Raw genomic sequence first — 13,596 nt, 5'->3', positions numbered from 1 at the left:
ATTACAGTCTGTACACTCTATGTCACATGGGACGTCCCCTCTACTTCGGCCAGGCCTGCTGTATGCATTGCCTCTGTCTATCTGTGGTTGTGTTTAAACAGTCCATTCATTCACTCACTCATCCTTTTATAGTATTTGCTACACAGTAATCTAACTAGGAAACAAGCACCCACACCTGCTGATATACTTCTTCTTCTTACTTTTCTTTTTCTTTCAGCTGCTGCTTTAGAGCTTACCACACCAGATCATTTGCCTACATCTAACTCTATCCCTCCATGAACCTTATCTGTGGTCTTCCTCTTTTTCTCCTGCCTAGTAGATACATATTCAGCATCCTTTAGTTACTGCTTAGCTTAGCTCTTTAGCTGTCTCTCTCATGCACTTATATCTAGTCTTGTCCATCCTGGCCACTGGCAAACAGAAATTTTAGCATCTTCAGCTGTGCTAGCTCTTGTCTTTTTGTTTCCAACCCACCGTTTCCAACCCACACATCACAGCAGGTCTCATTACCATATTGTTAACCTTCCCTTTCACTGTACTATCTATCTTTCTGTTACAAATTACCCCTGATACTTGTCTTCACCCACTCCAACTTCACCGCATTCTCTTCTTCACCTCTCTTTTCATTGTCGCTATCTCTACACCTTGAATCTTCACTTTCCAACTGTCTTCCTCTTATTCATACACATGTATTCTGTCTTCCTTCTACTGATTTTCATTGCTCTTCTCCCCAGAGCATACCTCCACCTCTCCAGGCTCTCCTCCATTTGCTCATTACAGATCACAGTGTCATCTGTGAACATCACAGTCCACCGATAATCCAGACGTCGTCTGTCAACCAACACTACTGTGCACGAGAGTGGGCTCAGAGCTGATCCCTGATGTGATCTCACCTTCACCTTGAATCCATCTCTCGCTCCGATTACACACCTCAACATGATTTCCCCGTCCTCATACATATCCTGTACCACCCTCACATACTTCTCTGCCACTCCTAACTTCCTCATACACTAGAAACGTTCCTCTCTTGGTACCCGCTCATGCTTTCTCCAGATCCACAAAGACACAGTGCAACTTTTCCTGACCTTCTCTATACATCTCTATCAACACTCTCAAAGCAAACATCTGTAGTGCTGCCTTTCAGCCGAAGCTATACTGCTAGTCACTGATTGTCACCTCTTTTCTTAACCTTGCTTCAAAAACTCTTTCCGATAGTAAATAACAGCACAGAGTCCCCTAACTGTGTTGTTGTCTAGTAATCTTTAATATATCTAGTTGTGATTTAATGTCACCCTGTCAAAGAAGTGCTTGGGGCTTGTGTGTCTTGAAAAAGAATGTGCACGGTGTGAGTGGCTACTACTATTATATTGTATCCATAATTTATTTACATAAGGGTAGAATTTCAACACACCCAGTTTTCTTCCATTTCTCTGCTAAATGGATTTGATCACTGAAATTTAAAATCTAGGTATTTAATTACTAGTTAACCGTGTAGTGAGATATCACGGCTATTCCAATGGTCGCCATTGGAACAGCACCATGGCGTGACATACACACACACACACACACACACACACACACACACACACACACACACACACACACACACACACACACACACACACACACACACCCTTTCTTACTCATCAGCCCTCCACCTGCCACTAAGTTGAAAACAGATTTTCTTCTAAGGGCAGCGAGTTCAAGTTTACATTCCTAATGACCAACAATAATTTAACTGATTGACGACTGATTGTGAAAATCATCTAATGACTAGCAACCTCTGCATTTGATAATACCATGCGCTGCTTCACCACTTTATTAAGCCGTGATATCTCACTGCACGGTTAAATAATTCACTGCCATTGGCCAGGTGCAGGCTGATACCTCAGTGTGGTTGGCTGACATGATACTGTGCGTGACAAACTGTGCCCTGCGTTCACACTTAATTCAGGGGACGACTGCTCTGCATAAGGACAGCTTGGAAAGATGTATGAGCTGGGGACTTAATGTATTCATAGCGAAAAGGATGGAGAAATTGGTCTTGAGATGTGATAAAGCGCCTGCTGAGGTGTCTTTGATAAATTATGATGAAGCTATGCAAATAGTGCCTGGAGCAGCTGGATCTCTGGCATGTACTGTTCAATTAGCCTGTCACTGAGGTGGTAGTGTAGCACTTGGACTGGATGAGCAATGAATCCATTTATTACTAAAATTCATGCTAACTTGATATCGAACATTATGATTAAATTAGAAATACTATTTAGGAGATCGGTACAAACCTAAATAAGAGATTAAACCCTTATTAACACTTTGTGCATGTGACCTTCGTTAACACATCAACTACATACATACATGCTCTAATCTTTGAATCTTTTACAGAGAGCTGCTTCGCTAACACTGCTAATGTGTATGAGATATAGGTCCCAAGAGCTTTCTTATCTAAACAAATTCAGTTTAGATAAGAGAGTTATGGACTAGTGCTCTAAAGTAGACTTAATTTTACTTAATTTTGCTGTTCAAATTCATACCAAATCCACTGTAACTCCCACAGTCCTAATCTGCAAAAAAGGGAAGAAGCTCAAAGAGCCCTCTCAGATATAGTCTCTTCCACCCCATGGCCCATCATCACATTCAGTCCCTTTCACTAAATATTGCACAACGAGCCCGTGCATTCAGATTTTACATTCCTGATATACAATCTGCTGCCCAAAAAAATTCTCTCCAGCCCTCTGAAGTATGAGATTAGAGCAGCTTTGAAGGCCAATTTTTTCCTTGTAGCCATAAAAACAAGCCACTGGGAAAAAAAAATATCCAACATCCACTGCAGCCAGATGTGTTTCTCTAATCTCCTGTATTTCAATTAGGTTACTATTACTGAGTAGAGTTTCTTCTTGGAGCTGTCCTCACTGATGGGTTTAGAAAATGAAATTTCAGTGTAATTAGAGCTTGGAATATCATAATGCAGCAAGAAACAAAATGTGTCCAGCTGAAAAGCTGCTGCAATTAAAAGTGCCGTAACATAAAAATAATCTTCAAGGATGAAAATTGTAAAATATAGGCTGGTTAGAAATATGATTCATTTATTAATTTGGTGGTGATTAGATGAGTAGGAGTAAGCAGCAGCCATTGAATTGCATCAACGTCTAAAAACAGAAGGGTGAGGGGAAATGAAAGCCGGCCATTTCTTTCTTTTACTCAGTGTGAGAGTTGACCTTTTCACACAGTCCCTGCCTGCGGCGCTAAGGGAAGTGCACATATGCAGGGGATTTGAACTTTAGCTTCCATGGAGCATCTGGCATATGTATGCTAACTGTTTAAAGTCTCTGCAGGATATTGCAGACAGTAGCATAGTGTGAAGAAAAACATACAGGATGATAGTAATGTCTTATTTAAACAAAATTTTGCCAAATGTTATCCACTGGCCACAAGTGCGTTGTGGAATTTGTAGCTACTGTGGCAGGGGTTAATAGTGAAATCTCACATCCTGAAATTCACTTTGGCATGAGCCTACTGAGCCTGTGAAAACAGCTGTATAATGTCTCCTTTGGCTCTGGAGGACCTTTTTAAACTCAGCTGGTATTAGATTTATGTCAGTTAGGAATATGTAGGGAGTTTTTTAGGTGCATTACAGACTAAGGGGAGGGGGTTCTTTAAAAGAAGTGGCTGTATATTTAATGCGCTACTGAATTGCATTATGGGAAAGGATCCTTGGTAAAAGAGTACGTTTATTTTGAATTCCACTCCATCAATCATAACTTTTTTTTTCATTTCATGTGCTTCTTTGGCGACCTGACAGTGCTCTGTTGTAGTGCCATGGCATTTCCAAATGTGCGTGACCCAATAAAAAAGTCTAAACATATTATGTAAAAAGATTTTGTCTTTTATAAGCTGTAACGAAAAAAAAAAAAGAAAAGCGAAGCACACAAAAATATGTGCCTGTCTCACCATCATTGGTAACATCACTGCACAGCAAAACTGTCACAGCTAAATAAAATAAAATAAATAAAATAAAATGTTAGACTTCATTTAAACTACTCCGAACCAATGCAAACTCTAATTATCAAAAATGAGACCCGGGGTGATCTCAGCACTGTCAGACCAAACCCAGCATAGCTGATGCAAAAACCTGTGTTGACCACAGGTTTTTGACCACAGGTGACCCTACAGTACCTGAGCTGAGTACAAATTCCACTAGGTCTCTTGAGTCCCAGATGAAGTGAGTAGTTAAAATGATTTTCCACATTTTGAAGGCTCTATAGACCTTTCATTCTTAGCTCTATAGTTCTAGAAGTCAGCACAGCAGCTTTCTAAAATCTGGCTTTTATTGAACTATTGTATCAATAACTCTGAAGAAAGCCAGGAAGACGGCCATGAAACACACTGGTTTTATTTGATCTAATATTTTAATTTGTGCCCATATTTATTGAAATGTAGTTGAATTTAGTTAAAAGTTGAAATCGCAAGAGTTGAGTAACTGCTGCCTTTGATGTAAAAGCCCCAGTGGACTTGAAAAACTGTAGCAATCACTTGAATCCTATGTCAGCAACCTGTCTGTTCTGTTTTACAGTACGCAGTCTTGTCAGACTGACTGTTAATTAAAAGAAGGGCTGTACTGTTGCTGAGATAGAAAAAGGAAGTACATGGGTGCTAGTCGCCAGCAAAAATGTAGCTTTCTTTTTTAACTGGAAAAGGTTTATTCAAATAATTTCACAAAATCTTTTACAGGGCAGTCAAAAAGTATATTTGTGTTACAATTTTGGATGCATTACCAGTGCTGAAGTCTAAAACTACACAGTGGACTTTGCAGGTTGCAGGTTTTTAACATGTCAGAATCAGAATATTTCTGACATGTTAAAAACCTGCAGCCTGCAAAGTTTTTTCATACATGAAGTAACATTTTTAGACTTCAGCATTGGTAATGCATCCAAAATTGTCACACAAATATACTTTTTGCCTGGCCTGTGATCTCTTGGGTTTTGGATCAGGATCAGGGTCTTGCTTCCTCAGAAATGACTGGAAATGTGAAGACCTCTGCTTTGCTATAATTATGTTTTATATGTAGACAGTAAAGTCTGTGAAGGTTGTGAAAACCTCTCAGTCAAGTTGTGATAATGTACCCACTTCACCATTCACAATGGTTTTGAGATTTCACATGATCAAAGCTGAGACACCAACCCACAGGACAACAGCAGGACTCATACTGACCTAATTAGTTTCAGACAGGCCCTCTTTTGGGTCTTGATAACCAGAAACTAACTGGACTTGGGAAGACCATTTATCCATCCATCCATGGATCCATCCCCTGGAGCCTATCCCAGCTAACATTGGGCCAGAGGAAGGGTAACACCCTGGAAGGTTTACCAATCTGTCGCAGGCTACGACCTATTATTCAGATTTTTTAATTATTTGGATTTTACACCATCAGCTCACTCATCTCAGTTAAAGACTAGAATGAATGCTTACATGCACAGGACTTCTGTGCAAAAGTCCTGAGTCATCCCATTTATATTTTCTCAAGAAAATGGGAAATGGGTGCGGGAATTTCTTGAAATGTGCAAACAAAAAAATACAGTACAGAAGAAAAAAAAAGATTGAAAAAGTATAATAAGCTCAAGCCTATTAGATCTGTACAAACTAAAAGTCCCTATGTGGTATGACCCCCTTTATTCTTCAGTACCTGAAATTTCTTAGGTAAGGTTCGTTGCAACTTCTTTAGGGAGCCTTCAGGAATAATTCTTCAGGTGTCTTGAAGGATTTTCTAAAGTTCTTCTTTGGATCTTGGTTTACTTTTCTTCTGCTCTGTCTCCAATAGTGCATTTTCTTATCCAGCTACTCTTTTACTGTATAGACAGTGTGTTTGGTATCACTACATTTTATTTTTCAGATACTGTTTATTTGCTGTAAATAATTTAGGTCTGCATCTTTTTCCTTTGTCCTCCATTTGACTAGTTCCCTCTGATTTTTTTAATGACACACTGCACACCATGCTGAGATAAGCCAAGTCTTTGGCTAATAGCTCTTTGGGAATCACCCTGTTGGTGCAAAAATACTATTTTATGTCTTATTTTTTTCTGTGTTTAAATGAATGCCAACAAATTTGTTTTGATTTTTTGCCACAAGGTGCTACTAACAAATTGCCTAAAGATGCCATTTAAATAGCTTCTATGCTAGGCTGTCTATTATGTGTAGGCATAAACTGGTTCATTCCTTGGCTTATAGTTGAGGTTTTCAGACACTCATCCAATGACACGGTAAGTTTGGGATTTTAATAATTTTTTGAATTGTTGTAGGGTCAAATGATTGCACACCATACACCTTTAATGATTTTAAAAAGCAAATATTAGGTGCACAAGTTTGATTTTATTTTGGATTTAATTTCATTCACACAAAGTCAAAACTATACATACAGATTCAAAAGTATATATATATATATACTCCCACTAATATTTGGCTAAATGTTCCTTAGTATTTTACACTTCAATCAGACAGTTTTGGTTTCCATCAACAAGCATCTGGAATAATTCTGGCTGTATATCTGACAACAGTTATTTTATTTGGTCAAAGGTGGCCTTGATTTCACCCAGTGTGAGTAACAGTATGGACTAGTTCACCACAATTATGGCTGAAGATGGGTAAAAGCTCCCCATTTCACATAGCTCCAAACTGTAGGAAAGTGAACTTCAGATAAACCTCACATTGTCTCTAAAGTGACACCATTTATATACTAGCATCTATATTTCCTCCCAGTCTTTTCTTTTTGTTACTGCACTCACTCTCTCTGAAGAAGCTTTCAATCTCAAACCTATTTTTCTTTTAAAAAGACACAAGGCGGAAACAGTGATGGCAAGAGGGCTGCACACTGATTTTTCAAGGAAGCCACATTAAAAGTAATTTCATCACTTACTAAAATCCTTATGTTATGACTAATTATACCATAACCATTTAAACTTAATGAAAATTATTAGACAAAGTGTGATGGTTAGGCTGGCTAATAATAAAATGAACATTGGAGAAAGTATCATCTCTTTAAGATGTTTCTAACTCAACTGCCTCCATTCATTTAGCACTACTACTTACATATGTTGAGTACTTAACAGATGGGAACATATATTTCCCATCACTTCAGTGCACTCAGAAGCATTCTGCTTTTCTTATTACAAGACTTTCATCATTCTTTCACTTTTCACTCCCCATTGTGTGTATCACATCAGCAGTGCACAGCCCAGTTGTCAGGGTCCTGGGTCGGAGCGACCCAGGGTCCCCGAGCAGTTATGAATTATATTGTGTTATGTATATGTATTTGTTATTCTATGCTTCTGTTCGGTGTTCCACTTATTGTATGTGTAAGCAGGGTGTGTGTATGTGTGTGGATGTCAAGCACCTGCAGGCCTGATGGGTGTGGTCCTGCTAGAGGATTGGCCACGCCTGAAGCCCCACACACACCTGCTACTGATCAGGCTCGTCGGGGGAGCTATTTAACCTCTTAAGCCCCAAGCCTAACTGATCTCCTGCCTTTTGCCCCCGTATCAGGGGGTGTTGAGGCTTAAGAGACCGATGGAGCTCCCACCGACGTGGGATCATTGCGTGAGACTCCACGTTAGTAATCCAGTTTAGGTTTAGTCCTTGAGTGCATGCCTGCTATAGTTAAGTGTCCTGACAGCTGCCGCTATTGTTTCCTGCAGGAGAAACGTGGGAAGCCGGGAGAGCAGCGAGCACCAGGAGTGCAGACACACGGGAGCAGAGAGCACAAGGAGGGCACGACACGGGAGTCACTGGGATTTATTGTTGTTGGTTTCCATACATTGTAAATAAACGCACTGTTTACACACAGAGCTCCGCGCCTGGGTCCTCCTTCCCTACATCCCCACGGTTTGCCCTGCCAAACCGTGACACCAGTAGTAAGAACTCAAAGCAAGAGCCTTGATCCAGACCTTTGTATTGTCACCAGACAGATTGCAAAATAAAGGTATAGAACAAACCTGATGTTCAGATGTGCCATGAGATTCTATGACATTCACACATTATTACTGCAGTAGTAGTATTGTAAATGTGAATACAGTACAGTTAAAATTTACAGTTACAAACTGTGGGCTTAGATGTGTTTTTCGGATATACTCCACCTTACTACCTTTCATGGGAGAATTTTGTGATTTTTAATCCACTAAATTTGCTGTGCATTTAGAGGAGAATAATTCTGAAACCAATCAATAAATATTCATATTTTTTCTAAAAGCAAAACAAAAACAAACAAACAAAAAAAACCCATCTATTTTGGCCTTCTCCAAAAAATGGGTTTAGGATAGTGTTATCACCTAGGATGGCTGAGATCTCATCAAATCAAATTACTTTTCAGGGTTTAAACCTGCTCCTAGAAATTTAGCTTTGATAGCAGGCCCCTCTCTTGTAGGGATACCTGTATGAGTCTGGGATGTGTTTAAAGAAGGGCAAATAAATCCATTATTATAATTTGCTAGAACTACATTGCTATAGATTCAATGACTTCAATGGACTTTTGTATTTTGTATTTTGGATGTGACAATGGTAAAATATTTATACAGCAAAAGATTTGTGCAACACAACATGAATAAAACAGGTAAATATCACCTTTTATACCTTTGGCTGATTTCTATCCATGATTTTATTTATCATTTTTTTAAAGTTAGAGGCTGTTGTGTTGACTCTTTGGGATGTTTCTACAGTTGTGGTCAGAAGTTTACATAAACTCATCATGAATGTCATATTACGTTGGAGGTTTTATTGATTTGTTTGAGCTGTTTGTTTTTAAGGGTAGAATGAGTATACAGCATACATCTTTAGTGACTTTAAAAAACACAGTTTGGGTGGAAAAGTTCAAATTCTTTTTGGATTTCGCAAATCCACACAGATTTGGCACAAAACTATGCATACAGGTCCCTTACTAGTTGGAGTTTTGCACGTGTAGTAGCTATCCAAAAGAATCTGGCATAATTCTGCCTGGATATTTAACAACTCTTCTTGGCAGCATTGGTAGAGGTCATTTAAAGTGGCAGGTTTAACCTAGCCCTGTTGTGGCCCACAAACCACTGTAGTCCTAGTGCCAGTCCCAGACCCAGTAAAATGGGGAGGATTGCATCAGGAAGGGCAGCTGGTGTAAAATCTCAGCTACATCAGTCATGCAGATCATAAAGAATGTGATTTCTGGGCCTGGATTTACAACGACCACCTCCGGTCCTGTTGGCCAACAGGGTGCCAGTGAAAATTGTGCTACTATTAAATGGTGGAAGTTGAAAAGAGAAGAATGTGGCACAGAGTTCAGGCAGGTTCGTACCTGTGGGTGGTAGGAAAGAATTACCAGATAGCTAGGGAAGTAAACTTGTAGTATTGAGAGAAACTTCCAAGAAAGTGTTTGCTGCATCCTCTGAACAGAGGAAAGAAGATAAGAAAAGTATGGAAGTACAGGAAAGTATTCAAAGTAAAGGGTTGGTAAATGAAAATGAGAAACACTATGACAATCCCCAAAGTGAGAAACTGAAAAAAGAAGAAGGTTTGAGTTGGCTGATTTCTTTGGCATAGACCTGGTTTTTAAGCATAGTCCACAAATTTTCAACAAGGTGGAGTTTGGGGATTTGGGAAGGTCACTCCAGAAGCTTAATGTTGGCATGTTTTATCCATTCCGAAACTAGTTTGTTGTGTGCTTTAGAATCACTGCCCTGTTGGTTCATGCAACTGTCTAGCTTTTGATTTGAGGTGCAGTTGAAGAATTTGGAGGTAGTCTTCCATCTTCAGTGTTCATCCACTTTGTGCAATGTATCAGTACCACAGGCAGCAAAACAGCCCCAATGCATGATGTTACTACCACCACGTTTGACAGTGGTACAGTATTTTTAGGTTTAAAAGCCTCACTTTCAATGGTGGTTCCTGTTCTATTCCTGAAGATCCACACCAATTTCCTCTCATCTGAGGAAGACAATTTGGCTCTTCTTCCAGACCTTCGCAAAGTGGTTACACATCACATCCAAAAATTTGTCCTTACATGCAGTTGTTTGAACTGATTATCTGCAGTTTTTTTTTGTATTTGTATGTATTTGAGTATTTGTCAATCCAATAAGTGTTGTCAAACAAATGTTTTGGGGTTTTTTATTTGACATAGAGAAGCTACCAGATGTAGTGAGTTATAATCACTTATGAGAAGTTAAGAAGCCTTGGCCTTGTCAAGTTAAAGGACATTGTAGAAGGGTGTAGCATATATCTGAGCTGTTTGAAGTCTTTTTACCCTGCATGTATTAGAGAAAATCCTAAATAAATTCAAACTTGTGCACCAAATTCTTTTTTTAATTCATTAAAGATGTATGCTATTCGACCATTGAAAAAGAACAGTTCAAAGAAATCAAAGAAAAAGCCCCAAATCACTGTGTAATTAATGCATTTGATGAATAGAAAGTAATGTAAACTTCTACCCACAAATAGTAACAAAATACATTTTTACTTGTTTTGTAACATTTTGACATTTTGTACTTTTATCCATATATGCATCACTATAATATGCAGTGCGTTAATATTTCTGGCCCCACAGTACAGGGAGACAAGAATGTCTTGAGAAAGAAATTGATATACTGGGAGGCACCACACACCGTGTTTTCTCTTCAATTATTAATTTAGTCATTCTCTTTGAAGACAAAGAGAACACAGGAGACTTAAATGCATGCAGGGGTGATAAAGCCTCTGCTTCATCAAACAGCAAGATTGGCCCGGTGAACCTCAGAAGCAACAATAGCTTTTATTCAAGACTTCAATTCTCAACCCCCTTTGGCTTTCTTCCAGCAAAAAGCTCTGAAATACACCACCACTGTGTCTGCCTATTATGAAAACCCTTTTAAAACCAGAAACAGGCTACACCCATGAGTGAGCAGCAATTTGACAAACGGACAGGAAGCTGAGGTCAGTGTAGCAACCGTACCTGCCACAGCTGGCTCTCATCCAATGTAATTTGGGCCCCGTCTCTTCATAAAATCCCTGTAAAAATGAAAACACAAAAAAGAGAGAGAAAGAGGCAGGTCAGACGATGTAATGAGACTTGAAGAAATAAAGTATACAGGAGAGGACAATGGCAGATTAGATTGCATGGAGTATGTGTGACTTTCAGACTTAAGTCTTAACATTTTAAATAATGTGTTTTACTGAGGCTGAAACATCACCGGGAATCTCTAAAAAGAATCTCTTTAACTTGAATAAATGAATTTTAATTTACTTAAAAGCTGAACCCATTCTGTCAGAAAATAAAACAAAGAATCAGCTTGCACTTCTCTAAACCGTGCACACACAAACGCTTTCCTTCATGTAAACTGCATAAAGTCTCAGCTGAACTCAAATACATCTTGACGTGAGTTTTAAGTGTAATCAGCCAATGCCTGATCAGTATGCTGCAGCCACCGCCACTATCTCCCCTAACTGTGGCAACAAACAGGAGGAGAAGGTGGAGGGATTTATCGGCATATGCTCTTTCATGAGAACTTATCATTCAAGACCCACTCACGCCCGGAAAAGGTCAAATGAAATTCTCTCGTATCAAATTAAGGTTTTCACTTGATTAATAAGCCTCAGTGGCAGATGCTGAGCCTGCACATGGCAAATTTCGCAACACATGTTTTCTTTTACCCGGTGTGCAGCACCAAGTAATACAAGCCTAATTTGAAAATTATGTGAAAAGGAAATATTTCAGTCACAGGACCTGGCACATCACACACCTGAAATCACTCCTTCACCGCATTCATCACTCCCATTTTAGTAGGCAGGTACTACATGGTGAAAATAAACCATGTATGTTGTATACTCATAACTCAGTGCAGGACTGACAGCTGTAAAATGCGTTGATGGTAATATTCTACCAAACACATTGTGGGATTTCCAGCAAAACACAGCATGTGCTTTTGGGACTTAACAAGCTAATGGATGACATCACAGTTTCTATGTCCATCTTTTATCGTGTCAACATTTACATCCATAGAATTGTCAACATTTCCCCATGAAGCAGCCCAGGAACATAAGGTGATGTCCTCAAATTTATTTATTTGTTGTTATTAAAACAGCATGCCAAAATCAAACTTCAAATCAAATTGAAATCCCTTCAGGTTCAGTTTTAGTTAATTATCAACTCATGATTTCAGCTCTCTGGTGGTCTCTGAGATATTTCCATCTTTCACTACAGAACTACATAGCTAGTAACTCTAAAATGAAAATAATAAATCTCTAACAACAGTATTTACCTTTAAGAGAATATTACATACATGGATTTTGTTATTTGCCCTGATATTGCACATCTAAAATTTCCTCAGAAGTCAGTGTGCCATATGATTGCATTAGCAATAAATGTAATAACGCTCTATATTAACAGTGACACACTATATAGAACAACTTTATAGAATTATATTTGTTCGCAGATGTTGGTAGCGATCAGCAAATAGTTATCAGCTATTTTGAAACAAAAAACACACTTTTTATCCATAACAAGAACTCCATAACAGCAAATGAACTGTACAACAGAAAGTGCAAATGCTATTTATGGTCTCCTCACAACAATGATAAGAAAAACAAACTGGGCCAATATGGCATGTTTGTTAATACAGAAATACACATGCTAATGTGATCTCTGGTCTCCCACTCAGAGACACAGGTCTCCGAGTGTCCAGCATTCAGACGGCTACCTGAGAACACTCTTCGTGTGAGAGAAAATCTGTCCACACAGATATGTAGAGCCAAATACAGAAACAAATCCAGCTGCGTTCATAGTTCTGCAAACTTTGACCCCCACAGAGTCCAATCAGCTGCATTTCGATGTCCTCTATGTCCAGCCAGTTAATGCGAGGCAAATCCAGCTGCTCATTAAAGCTTTCTGGTTTGATCAGAAAAGAAAACATTGGTCCATACACCTGAAAGTCCCGAAAACACATTGTGAATTCTGTCTCGAGTCTACGGATGTATCCGTGTATTTCCGTGGTGCTGATGCTGCGCTGATCGGACAGCTCCTGAAGCAGATGGTCAGATGATTTCTATACATTTTACGTCAGATAAAAACTTTGGTTGTAAGATTCAGATAATTATGTATTAAAAGCTAGACATTTTAAATGAGAATAAGAAAGAAAAGTATTTCTTTGTGCCCCCCTTTCCCTGTTAACGCTCTACCTGCCCCCCTGGCAACACTTTGCTAGACCCGCCCCTGCACAGTTACCAGCTGTCAGCTACATAGAAAAGGATCCTGGTGTTATTTGTCTCTCAGAAACTGTTCACAACTTCCCTTCAACTCATTCATTTTCCATCAGGCCATCAGACTGCTGAACACTTCATAGACACCTCACCTTCACTTACCAGAACTTCAACACTATGCACTCCATACTGTATATAAATGCCACTTGTTTTGCACATTTCCAACTGCCGACCTCTGTATATTTTATTTTATTGTTTATTCCATTTAATTTTTAAAATATGTATATATATATATATATATATATATACATATATATATACACATACACACACACGTAGATATACATAGTTAGTATACACATTCAGTAATGTGCATACTCTTATATTGTACATATATTATTCATATAATTCTCA

The 13,596-nt window shown here is 38.9% G+C and overlaps 1 protein-coding gene across 4 annotated transcripts in view; it reads right to left on the bottom strand.

The window, feature by feature from the left end:
• The window catches only part of LOC134620491 (beta-1,3-galactosyltransferase 1-like), a 191,140-nt gene that overhangs the window by 90,922 nt on the left and 86,622 nt on the right, over positions 1 to 13,596 (bottom strand). For all 4 annotated transcript variants that reach the window (XM_063466669.1, XM_063466670.1, XM_063466671.1 and 1 more), the window contains exon 2: positions 10,940 to 10,995. The gene's annotated coding sequence lies outside the window, so the exon portion shown is untranslated. The remainder of the gene's footprint in view (positions 1 to 10,939; positions 10,996 to 13,596) is intronic.

This window comes from Pelmatolapia mariae, linkage group LG23 (genome assembly GCF_036321145.2).
Source record: "Pelmatolapia mariae isolate MD_Pm_ZW linkage group LG23, Pm_UMD_F_2, whole genome shotgun sequence".
Taxonomy (NCBI): domain Eukaryota; kingdom Metazoa; phylum Chordata; class Actinopteri; order Cichliformes; family Cichlidae; genus Pelmatolapia; species Pelmatolapia mariae.
Note: the sequence above shows the minus strand (reverse complement) of the source record. Positions and strands in the feature narration are given on the sequence as shown.